Here is a 12,632-nt window from a genome sequence, read left to right on the forward strand (position 1 = left end):
GTTTACCAAGGTTGATTTTCATATTAAGACAATATTTGTCACACTACGATGTTGGACCATGGTTGATTATGATTTATTTTCATATTGAGACAATCTTTCTCACATTGTGACATTGGACCATGGTTGACCATAGGACACCATGATTTATTTTCATATTAAGACAATTTTTTTCACAATGTGAAATTAGACCATGGTTGACCATGGTAGACCATGATTGATTTTCATATGGAGACAATCTTTGTCACAATGAGACTTTGGACATGGTCGATTTGCATATTGAGAAAATCTTTATCATAATGTGACATTGGACCATGGTTGACCATTATTACAAACAAAAGGGATTTATATTAAACCTAAGGATTAATATTATAAACCCTATGAATAATATTATACCCTAGGAATATGAACCCTTAGATTAATAAACCCAAGGGATTGATAGTAAAATCCCAAGGGATTATAAACCCAAGGGAATAATATTCAACCCAAGGGATTAATATTATAAAAACAATTTATATAAACCCTTAGATAAATATTATAAACCCTAAAACAAACATGGTTGATTTTCATATTGAGACAATCTTTGTCGCAATGTGATGTTGGACCATGGTTGACCATGGTTGATTTACATATTAAGAAAATATTTGTCACAATGTGAAATTGGACCATGGTTGACCATGTTTGACCATGATTATAAACCCCAAGGGATTTATAAATCTAAGGGATTGATATTATAAAGCCACGGGATTAATTTTAAAACCCCAAGGAACTATAAACCCAAGGGATTAATATTATAAACCCAAGGTATATAAACCTTAAGATAAATATTATAAACCCTAAAATAAACATGGTTGACCATGGTTGATTTTCATATTGAGACAATTTTTGTCACAATGCGACGTTGGACCATGGTTGACCATGATTCATTTTCATATCAAGAAAATATTTGTCACAATGCGATGTTGGACCATGGTTGATTTTCATATTGAGACAATCATTGTCACAATGTGACATTGGAGCATGGTTGACCATGATTTTTTTCATATCGAGACAATCTTTGTCACAATGTGGCATTGGACCATGGTTGACCATGATTTATTTTGATATGGAGACAATCATTGTCACAATGCGATGTTGGACCATGGTTAATTTTCATATTGAGAAAATCTTTGTCACAATATGACATTGGACCATGGTTGACCATGATTATAAATCAAAGGGACTAATATTAAACCCAAGGGATTAATACTAAAAACCAAGGGACTATAAATCGAAGGGAATAATATTAAACCCAAAGGATTAATATTATAAACCCAAGGTATATAAACATTAAGATAAATATTATAAACCCTAAAACAAACATGGTTGACCATGGTTGATTTTCATATTGAGACAATATTTGTCACAATGTGATGTTGGACTATGGTTGACCATGACTGATTTTTATATTGAGGCATTCTTTGTCATAATGTGACATTGGACCATGATTATAAACCCAAGGAGTTTATATCAAACCCTTGGATTAATATTATAAACCATATGAATAATATTATACCCAAGGACTATGAGCCCTTAGATTAATAAATCCAAGGGATTGATATTATAAACCCAAGGGATTAATTCTAAAACCCTAAGGTATTATAAACCCAAGGGACCAATATTGTAAACCCAAGGTATATAAATGCTAAGATAAATATGATAAACCCTAAAATAAACATGGATGACCATGGTTGATTTTCATATTGTGACAATCTTTGTTATAATGTGACATTGGACCATGGTTGACCATGATTGATTTTCATATCGAGACAATCATTGTCACAATGCAACATTGGAACATGGTTGACCATAGTTGATTTTCATATGAGACAATCTTTGTCACAAAGAGACATTGGACCATGGTTAACCATGGTTGACAATGATTGTTTTTCATATCGATACAATCTTTGTCACAATGTGGCATTGGACCATGGTTGACCATGTTTCATTTTCATATGGAGACAATCTTTGTCACAATGCAACGTTTGACAATGGTTGAGTTTTATATTGAGATTTTTTTTTTCACAAAGAGATGTTGGACCATGGTTGACCATGATTATAAACACAAGGATTAATATTATAAACTTTATGAATAATGTTGTACCCTAAGAATATGAACCCTTATATTAATAAACCCAATAAATTGATATTATAAACCCAAGGGAATAAGGAACCCAAGGGATTAATAGTAAAAACCCAAGTGATTATAAACCCAAGGGATTAATATTATAATTCCAAGGTATATAAACCCAAAGATAAATTTTATAAACCCTAAAATAAACATGGTTAACCATGGTTGATTTTCATATTGAGACAATCTTTGTCATAATGCGAAATTGGAGCATGATTGGCTATGGTTGATTTTCATTTTGAGACAATCTTTGTCACAATGTGACATTGAACCATGGTTGACCATGATTGATTTTCATACCGAGACAATCTTTGTCACAATGTGGCATTGGACCATGGTTGACCATGATTGATTTTCATATCGAGACAATCTTTGTCACAATGCAACTTTGTACCTAATATGAAATGGAGCACATTAGTAATTTTGTGCTAATTCCCCATTTAGAATACAACCCAAGATGCTTATCATTTGCTTATCAATTGCTTAAGGATTCACCATTTTCTTGCTTAATTAACTAATTCCCATGAGAGTTTCTTATGTAAATGTTATCAACAAATTTAACATAAAACATATGTTGAGCAACAACAAATAACATCAAAGAACAGTAAAATACAACACGCAACACACAACACACAACACACAACACACAACACAAAGATTTGATGAGGAGTTCACCCCTCCTGGGCTATGTCTCCTTAGTCCAACTTCCAATGCTTGAGCCTCTATATTATGCTCAAAATTACAACAAACATGTGTTTACAATACTTAAATATCTCTGAAACCTGTCTCAATGAGTTCAGAATACTCAAAAATGGCCATCTAGCCTTTTTTTGCATCCAATTTGGTGAAAAGAGGAAGAAGTTATGACTTCTCCTAGTTTTCCCACTATTTGTTCCACAAATTGCTCCAAAATCGGCATGATCGTACAAATTAGCCCAAAAATCCGCTAATTGGGCAAATATTTTGCCGCACGGTAGGCCATAACCTGTCGTATGTATCGCAAATCGCAATCGGCGTAAAAACCTGACGGATGGTCTTGTGGACAAAGCGATGATTGTTGCGATAGTGATATCACGGACCCGACGAGACATTAAACTGCAATTCATAACATCTCGCATCCGAAATTTATCGCATTTCACAATCGGCGGACAACCATCGACAGTCATAAAGTGGAACTTATGTTTCCTTGTGATTTTCTATTGCGATATACGATCCATCACATCACAACCTGGTACCTGTCGGGGCTGATTCTGACCTGTTTGTGATATGCGATGTGTGATCGCATCACAACCCTGAACCTGCCTGGGGCCAATTTGTAACACCTTTCTGCCTGCGATTTGTGATTTGTGATATGCGAGGGCTAATGGCATCCTACCACTTGGCACCTCCTCATTCGCTGAAGGCCTTGCCACATCATCCAATCTTGCCATGTGGACAAGTCAAAGCTTAACTTTGACTTACTCTAACTTCTGCATATGAGCTCGGATTTGAGTGATGTTCGCACCATTAGATTTAGAATGATGAGATCTTAGATTTGAAGCTGAGTTTAATAGAATTCTGACACTTTTATTTTTGAGCATAAACTTGAGCACCTGATCACTCCTCCCCACTGGAAGCCTTTTGGACCCCAAAATATTATGTTCAGTGATTGAACAGATGAGGGTACTATTCCCTCACCTTCCCCTCTTCAATCTATTTACCTTTTTATGGATTTGTACCTTTGAGACCTGCTAGAAGATAATCAACGTTTCCCCTTTTTTTTCCTTGTTCTTCTGTCAAGTATAGTGTCTTACTGAAGCATATCAAGGAATTCTGGAGAAAAGTCTTCAATTGATGGAATCTGTACACTTTCTACTTGATCTTCAATCAAAGTAGGCTCACACAATCTCAAATTTTCAACATTAAAAATAGAATAAATTTTCATATATGAAGGTAAATCAAGCTTGAAAGCATTATTACCAATCTTTTCGAGAATTTTAAATGGACCATAACGGATTGGTTTTAGCATTTTAACTTCACCTTGAAGCCTTTCCTTGCTAGTGTAAAGCCAAACTTCATCACGTACTTGAAACTAATGATCCACACGATGCTTATCATGCCTTGCGTTATACTTGCCTTAACTCTTTTCTAGTTGTTCTTGAACTGTTTGGTGAATCAACTGAATTTTCTCAATGAATTTATTGTCTTTTTCTATGTCGCTATGTCCATCTACAGCTACAACTTTCTCAAAGATGAAATCCAAAGGCAATTTAGGCAAATAACCAAGACATGCCTCAAAAGGTGAAGTTAGAGTAGAAGAGTGTTTTGCTCGGCTGTAAGCATGCTGAATATAATGCATATGTTCTTCCTACAACTTAGGATGTTTGCTGCAATATCCTCTTAGAAAATGAATAATTGTCCTGTTAACCACTTCAATTTGACCATCTGTTTGTGGATGGAAGGCTGTACTTTTCTTCAACTTGGTGTCCATCAAGTTCCATAAATTTGACCAAAAATTCCCAACAAATCGGGAATCACAATCACTTACAATAGAAGTAGGTAATCCAAAATGAACCCATACATTTTGAAAGAAAAGTTGAGCTGTTTGTTCAACTATAATTTTCTTTTTACAAGGCATTAATATGCACATCTTTCTGAACCTATCCACAACTACGTACAAATAATCATGACCTTTTCTTGATAAAGGAGGACCTCCTAAAAAATCCATAGAAAGACTCTCCCATGGACGTGAAGGCACTGGAAGTGGTGTGTACAATCGTAGTTTCTTATTACTAGGCTTACTGACTGCACACAATGAATAACCTCTGATAAAATGTGACACACTTTCAAGCATACAACTCCAGTAAAAATACCTCTGAATATTTTCCACTATTTTACTTACACCGAAATGTCCAACAATAAGATAAGTGCGCGCTTCCCTTGTGCCATTTACTCTCTCTCCCTATGGAACACAATTTTTTCCCAAATGATACAACATATTATCATGTACATGGTAGTGGGGAGTAGGAGTATCCTCTCTACGAATAGAGACGATCCCTCTAGCCCAAGAGAGTGGGTCTAGCCACAAGCCAGACAATCTAATGTAAATTTACTTAGATTAGAATCAAATAAGAGGGCCTACCTCTTATAACTCTAATCCACTTGATGGTGGTCTTGCTTCCTTGCTCCAACTTCCTTTTGTTCCTTACGTTCAAATACCTGAAACAAACATGCAAGAAACAACAAAAAACGTTATAGCATAAAATCAAATTCAATCTGCTTAAAAGGTCAAGGAGTTTTAAGCTACCAAATGCAATATTACACATAATGTAGGAAATAAACCATTAGTTGTATTAATATAAACTTCAAAGAGAAATACAACTGGAGCTTTGACGTTGCAGGTTCCCTTTGGCATGTTCGGGTTCCAGCACCACTATAAGAATCTCATGATTCACCCTCAAAAAAATGGAAGTTCAAGGCCTATTTCCCTTTGCTCCAAACCAAACACTATAAGCTTATTCTCCCTTCACACACAAACGAGAAGGCTAAGGTTCTTAAGATGGCTATCAAGATTTGCAGATAATTTCCAACCCTTTCATTAGCTTGTTGAGGTTGTAAAATGAGGAGTTTATATAGATTTGATAGAGGGGAAATTGATACTCTTATGGTGGGATAGGCCTTATCCCTTTTGTTTTGTTCCATTTTAATATGGGAAAGGAGCCCAAACAGTCTCTCTCAACTCTATCTTGCCCAACCATTTACCAGACTTTCATTCACGAAGCTTCTAGACGTGGAAGCTTCGACTCCATTTTTAAAAACTTTCCAAAAGTTGGTCGACTCGGGTCATGAATAGCTGACCAGCACCATTCAGCTCTAGGCCTAGTGTTAGAATCTGCAAATAGGCGGAGGGAAGAAACTGAGTGCTAGCACGGGTCTTGAAAACTGAGCTTGAAGGAATATTCTTGGGAAATGATGTAAGAGGGAAATGTTCTGTAGATGAAGAGGGATGCAAGGACATGTTCTTCATGGTAGGAAAACATATGAGGGTCACTATAGAGGCCGTCTAGAATTGAGGAACGAGGATTACAGGGACAGTGACAGGAATGAGTGTAAACTACAGAAGGATTAACTCTTGAACATATCGACGACATGACTCTGAAGTTTGGCAGATTTTGGATCCATAGGATCGAAGGTCATGATGGCGTGGCAGAGATCAAATGGAAAAGCAAAAAATGGTGGTCCAAACCAAGGAAGTTCAATGATGAAGTGGGGATGTCCCAACCCGACACGAAGCATAAGAGTGTCATGTTCAAGAATGACAAGCTGCCGACACAACTGGTAAAAATTTCCCATTTTCCCCCATCATTTCTGGCAGGTACCCAATTATTTTTTATGACAAGCTTGAAGGGGATAGCATATGCTTGTAATGTAAGTCCATCCTTCGGATAGATTCGACCTATTAAGATTAATGAGCCCTAGGAAGGAGAAGATTGTGTCTGTCATGGTGACGAATCTGATGTCATTTAAAGTTTAACAAGTTCGACAAAGCGAAAAATCGGTATCTTTTACATGTTTAGAGAGTTTGAAAAAGACACGAAAAATAAAACTCCAAAAGCTCCCTTTTCGTAAAGTTATCTATTGAGACCAAAAAGGTATAAAATAATACTCGAAAGAACCTCTTTACCATGTTGGCCAAGGAGTACCTTTCTCGTAAATAGTTTATCCCAACCCGAAAAAGGGGTAAACGTATACTGGGTAAATGACGTTTTGAAGCCATTTACAGTGTCAAAACAACAAGAACTCGGCAATCTTTTTGTGTTTTGAGAGTCGAAAAAGCGCTTAAAGCGGACTCCCCATTTTTATTTTCTTTAACGAGTCAAAAAGGGAAAAATGCTTGGAAATATTTTCATTTCAGTTTTTTATGAGTCAGGAAAAGTGCTTAAATACGACTCTAGTTCCGTATCACCAACAACAAACCATCACCTGTCACCACATAAGAAGCAAACGTATTATCCATTTCTAAGGTAAAATGGTGAAAAAATGCTTTTTAAAACCCTAAAACATGACTAAAAGTTTATAGAAAGGGAAAAAGTTAAACATTTTTTACCATTTACCTCTTTTACCTCATTTGGAGCAATTTTTACCCACTTGTGCCCTAAATCTTCAAGAGCAGATTGTGGTGGATTCAGGAGGCTGATTGATGAACTGTTTGTTGCAGGTAAGAGCTGAGGCCCTACTCTTTGTATTGATGCATGTTTTTCATCCATTTACCGTCTTTTTTGGGGTCTTAAGGGACTTTTGGAAAAAAAAATCACCCTCGGTCGACGTGGGATCGAGGCACAGGACTGCGCTGATCGGGGGATTTTAGCACAGGCATTTGCGTCGGTCGGCACATCTGTTTTAAAAATAGTCGCGCCAACGCAACGATCTAAAAGTTTTCCATTTTCGCCAAATTTCACTGCCTTAAAGCCAGAATTTCTCCTTCAAGGATTGATTTTAAGTTGAATGTGTGGTGTTTGCATGCAAATTACAACAAGAAATATGGTGATCAAATGGAAAGAACATGAGCATGAAAGAATAGATGCATTGGCATTGGAAGATCCAAACTATCTCGATGCAGTGAGGAACTGTGGGCTCCTCAAATTCTTCCTGACATCGGGTCTACGGGCTCAACCTAAGCTACTACAATACCTGATCAGTTTGCGGGACGTTGGAAGAGAGGTATTTGTGATCCATGATCAAGAGCTGAAGTTAGAGACATCAGACATTTACTTCATTACTAGACTGTCCTGCAGAGGGGAACCAGTCCAATGGTATGGAGGCAGGCCCATTGGGGTGAGTATGAACATGCTCCTTGTAGAACATTGCTTGGGAGCTCTAAAATATACAAGCGGTAAGATCGACATCATGGCCATAAACGATCTGATATTGAAGGCGCTGCTCTTAACCATTAACAGAGTAGCTGGGGCTCAAGAATTAAATGAGTCCAACAAGTCCAAGTTCTAGTATGCTGTAGACCCCACGACACCCATTGTCTTCAACTAGGCGGAAGCCATGAAGGTGAACATGAAACGCCAATTATCCAAATGCAAGGCAGGGAACCTGAGGCAATTTGGATATGGATATGTTCTGGTGACATTCTTCCTAGAAAGAATCCCATTATTCCACTATCAGCTAGCAGAGGTGAACACCCTAATGTCACAATATCCATGGATGGTCTGTTGGGGCAAGCTGATGCTCAGGACGGGAGGGGGCCAACACATGTCATACAAGCCCGCTTTCTTTACATGGTTGAGGCGTTAACTAATTGTTGTGGAGGATTGGCCATATAGCGGGAATGACTTCCATGATGATCCTGACATGCCTCTCCCAAAGAGAGAGGATTTTGATGATGGAGGTAAGAAAAACAATTTTGGTTTTTTATTATTTTTGCATATATATGCATTTGAGACATATTGATTGTGTAATTGCAGATGTTGGAATGGAAATACCAATAGGGATGTCCCCTATAGCTAGACGTGTGGCTCAAGAGTTCAAGGTTGCTCCTTATCAGGAGGGAGTAGACAATGAAGAGGAGATTGCCCGAAATATTGAGGGCTTAACCAGAGTAATCCCAGAGTATGCACAGATCGAGGATATTCCTCGCCATTATCAGAGGCACACAGTGGAGGTGTCAGATTAGATTCGACGATTACTAACTCGTGTAGTATGAATAGTAACATGTTACCATGATCACCACATTGAATAGTCCATAGTTTAGCATTTATAGTTTTGAGGTCTGCGAGCCACGGATGTATTCAGAACACATATATTATTTTTTGGATGTTGATGTATCACACTCAAACATTATCAACACACACACACACACACACACACACACACATATGTTATATTTCTTGTTTATTATGGTGCAATGTTTTTTCACATATTGCATAAATGTATGTCCAAAACATAATTAGCCAATGCATCTGTTAATGTATTCATATGTCTAGGAATGTGATGATATGTGATATAATCAAAATTTCTTTCCAATAGATGAATATGCAAATACATTCTCAATATCTAAGGGTTTCAGACAGAATATTGTTGATTGAGCTGAAGAACAACAAGTTGCGAATCAAGGTTAACAACCATTTCTCGAATGTCAAGAGCAATGGCCTCTGACAAGAGTTCGATAACTGCGTTATATTCAACAATGTTATTAGTTGTTTGACCCAAACAAATACCTTGAATATCAATCAACTCACCATGAGGGGCATAAATATCCCATGTCGCGGATGATAGATTCTGGGTACTACAACAAGCACCATCAGCGAAACCGACGTAAGGAGTCACAAACATCTACAAAGCAAGTGAAGACATAATAAGTAGGAAAGCCGCTTGAAAAAACACATGAAACCAAACTGCACAAAAATGAATAACACACTTATGTACACAAGTAACCATAGATGACTCATGCATAATACTTTTTGAGGTACAACCCATCGTGGGGCTTGCTCAAAGGGTTACCCTCATAATCAGTTAGCTCATAGGCCCCTTTTTGTAATATACGCTCAACAATATAGGGTCCATGTCACATGGGTTCAAATTTACCTGCCCCCAACTTATCATTAGCTTGGTCATACAGCAAGACCAAATCACCCTCAGAAAAAGCACGAGGAGAGACCAACTGATCAAAATGGGATTTAACTCACTTTTTCTCGGCTTCAATGACTAAAGAAATGAGACGGCAGGTTTCATCTAGTTGTTCCAAATATAGGAGAAGCTCTTCTTGAGGCGAGGTTTTAGGGAGTAGTTCGAAAACCAATTTGAGTGAGGGAATTTTACACTCAATTGGTAGGGTAGCTTCTATACCGTAGATGATCTGGAAAGGTGTGAATCTAGTTGTGTCTTTAGTCGAGTTTTGGTAGGCCCACAAAGCTGAAAAAATCATGAGATACCAAATGGATTTTTGCATCCCAATGGTTCACTAAAGAATAGTAACTAAAAATTTGTTCACTACTTCAACTTGGTCATTGGCTTGAGGGTAATACAGAGTTAAGTTGTTGTGATGCAAGCCCAATTTTGAAGTCAACTTAGCCATCATGTAATTGCAAAAATGGGAGCCATGGTTAGTGACAATGGCTTGAGGCACTCCAAACTTGGAAATCACATGATTGAAAAGAAATTGCGTCGCCATTTTACCGTCAGCTAAATATGTAGGCATTGCTTCGGCCCATTTGGTGAAGTAATCCACGACAATGATAATATAACCATGCCCCCCGGCCGAACGAGGGTTACATGTCATAAAATAAATGCCCCATTTGGCAAAGGGACCAATGGTAATAATAGGGTGAAGGAGAGCTGGTAGGGTGCGCATTTTCCGTTGATAAATCTGGAACTGGTGGCATTTGCAGACAACGTGAATGCAATCCTTAAAGATGGAGGGCCTGGGTAACCAAAGTGGAGGATATTTTGAGCAGTGACATAGCTAGACAGATGACCACCACATGTGCCAAAGTGGCAGTCATTCAAGACTCTTTCAGCCTTATCGAGAGTTAAACATCGATGAAGAATTGAATCAACACCAACGCGGTATAAAGTATCCCCAATGATGCGGTAAGGTTGGGATTGATGCTGAATGCGTTGGCGATCATCTGTGGAAAATGCAGACTGGAAGGTAGAATTTTGGAGATACACAATGATATCACTGTACTAATGATCGAGAGTGCTAATCAGAAAGAGAGTCTCATCGGGTAACTGCTCATCAGTACCAGCAGGGAGAGAAGCAGAGGGAAAAGAGAAAATCAACTCAGAAAATACAAGTGATTTCTTCAATTTGGCAATAGTGAACACCAAATCGAATTCTTGGAGGATGAAAATCCACTTGGAATATTTTCCCCTGAGCAACTGACGAGTTAGAGTATATGTCATGGGGTTGTAGTAAAAAATCACAGTTGTAGTGTGGAGGAGAATATAATGCTAAAAGCGTTGAATAACCTGAAAAACAACCAAAGTCAACTTCTCGACATGAGCATAACAGTTCTCAGCATCAAGGAGATTGCGACTAAGGTAATAAATAAAATGTTCATGACCTTCGTTGTTGTCTTGTACCAGAACCATAGCAATAGTGCTAGAAGCTGTAGCTAGATAGAGGAAATAATCACGATGATAGTTTGGAGGGTGCAATAAAGGAGCATTAATGAGGACAACTTTCAAGTCATCAAAATACTGTTGGGCAGGGCAGTATCATCCCAAAGAAACGGAGTTCCTTGCTTGAGTAATCGAGTGAACCCTGAAGCTACCGTAGCATAGTTAGGCACAAAATGACGAAGGAAATTTTCTTTCCCTTGCAAGCTCTGTAATTGATGCAAAGAAGAGGGAGGGTGTAGATTAACAATGGCCTCGAATTTGAGATGATCAAGACGAATACCATTCTTCGAAACAATAAAACCGAGAAGTTGTCGAGACTCAACGTAGAAGACACACTTATGTGGATTAAGCCGAATGTTATAGTGTCGACAACGAAGAAAGATTTGTCAAAGGTGATCGAGATGGTTGCAGCGCTTACGTGAATGAGTAGGAAGATCATCCAAATAAGGTTGAATGATGTTTTTAATGTCATGAAAAGCATAAGACATCACCCGTTAGAAAGTAGCCCCAACATTCTTAAGGCCAAAAGGGAGCTTTTTATATGCAAAAGTCCCCCACAGATAGATAAAGGCAGTCTTATGTTGATCAACGAGCACAATGTTTATCTGGTTATAACCAGAGAAATTATCCATAAAGGATAAAATCTCACTCCTAGCACATTCATCTATGATCTGGTCTATCAAAGGAGTGGGGTAATTGTCCTTTGGACAGGCACGCTTAATGTCACGGTGATCAACACAGACCCGAATGGTGCCTTGCTTCTTAGTCGCCAATACAATATTGGACACTTAATCTGTCAGAGGAATAGGATAAATAAATCCATATTTAAGAAGTTTTTCAACTTCCCCCTTAATGGCAACCACTTTTCTAGGGTGCACTGGACGAAGCCGTTGGCGAATGGGCTTCCCATCAGGATAAGTTGTAATTTCATGCATGACTATACTTGGGTCAATTCTAGGCATTTATTCATATGACCATGCAAAAAAAATCTTGAAACTCTTGAAAAAGACAAGTATAAGTCTTGATCTCATTAGGAGAATAAGTTACCCCAATATGAACGTTTTCAACGACACCAGGCTTAACATAAATGTCAATAGGCATCGTTTAGGTAATATTACCCACGTTCCATTCTGACCAAACTTTATGAGTCATGATAGGTGTTTGAAGTGGTTGGGTTGGGAAACGAGAAGAGAACTTCTCAAGATAGGTAGACATGGCTCCCTAGCTAGGTAAGAATGAGGAACGATGATGAGTATCATTCCAAGGTGCTTTATCAAGAGACATAATTTCTATGATACCTTCATTAGTAGGAAACGTCTCGATGAAGGGATCAGAGGATTTCAAAGGACCAACC

Source organism: Pinus tabuliformis, chromosome 1_2 (assembly GCF_031772625.1).
Source record: "Pinus tabuliformis cultivar Carrire ecotype Pingquan chromosome 1_2, CPIR1, whole genome shotgun sequence".
Classification (NCBI taxonomy): Eukaryota; Viridiplantae; Streptophyta; class Pinopsida; order Pinales; family Pinaceae; genus Pinus; species Pinus tabuliformis.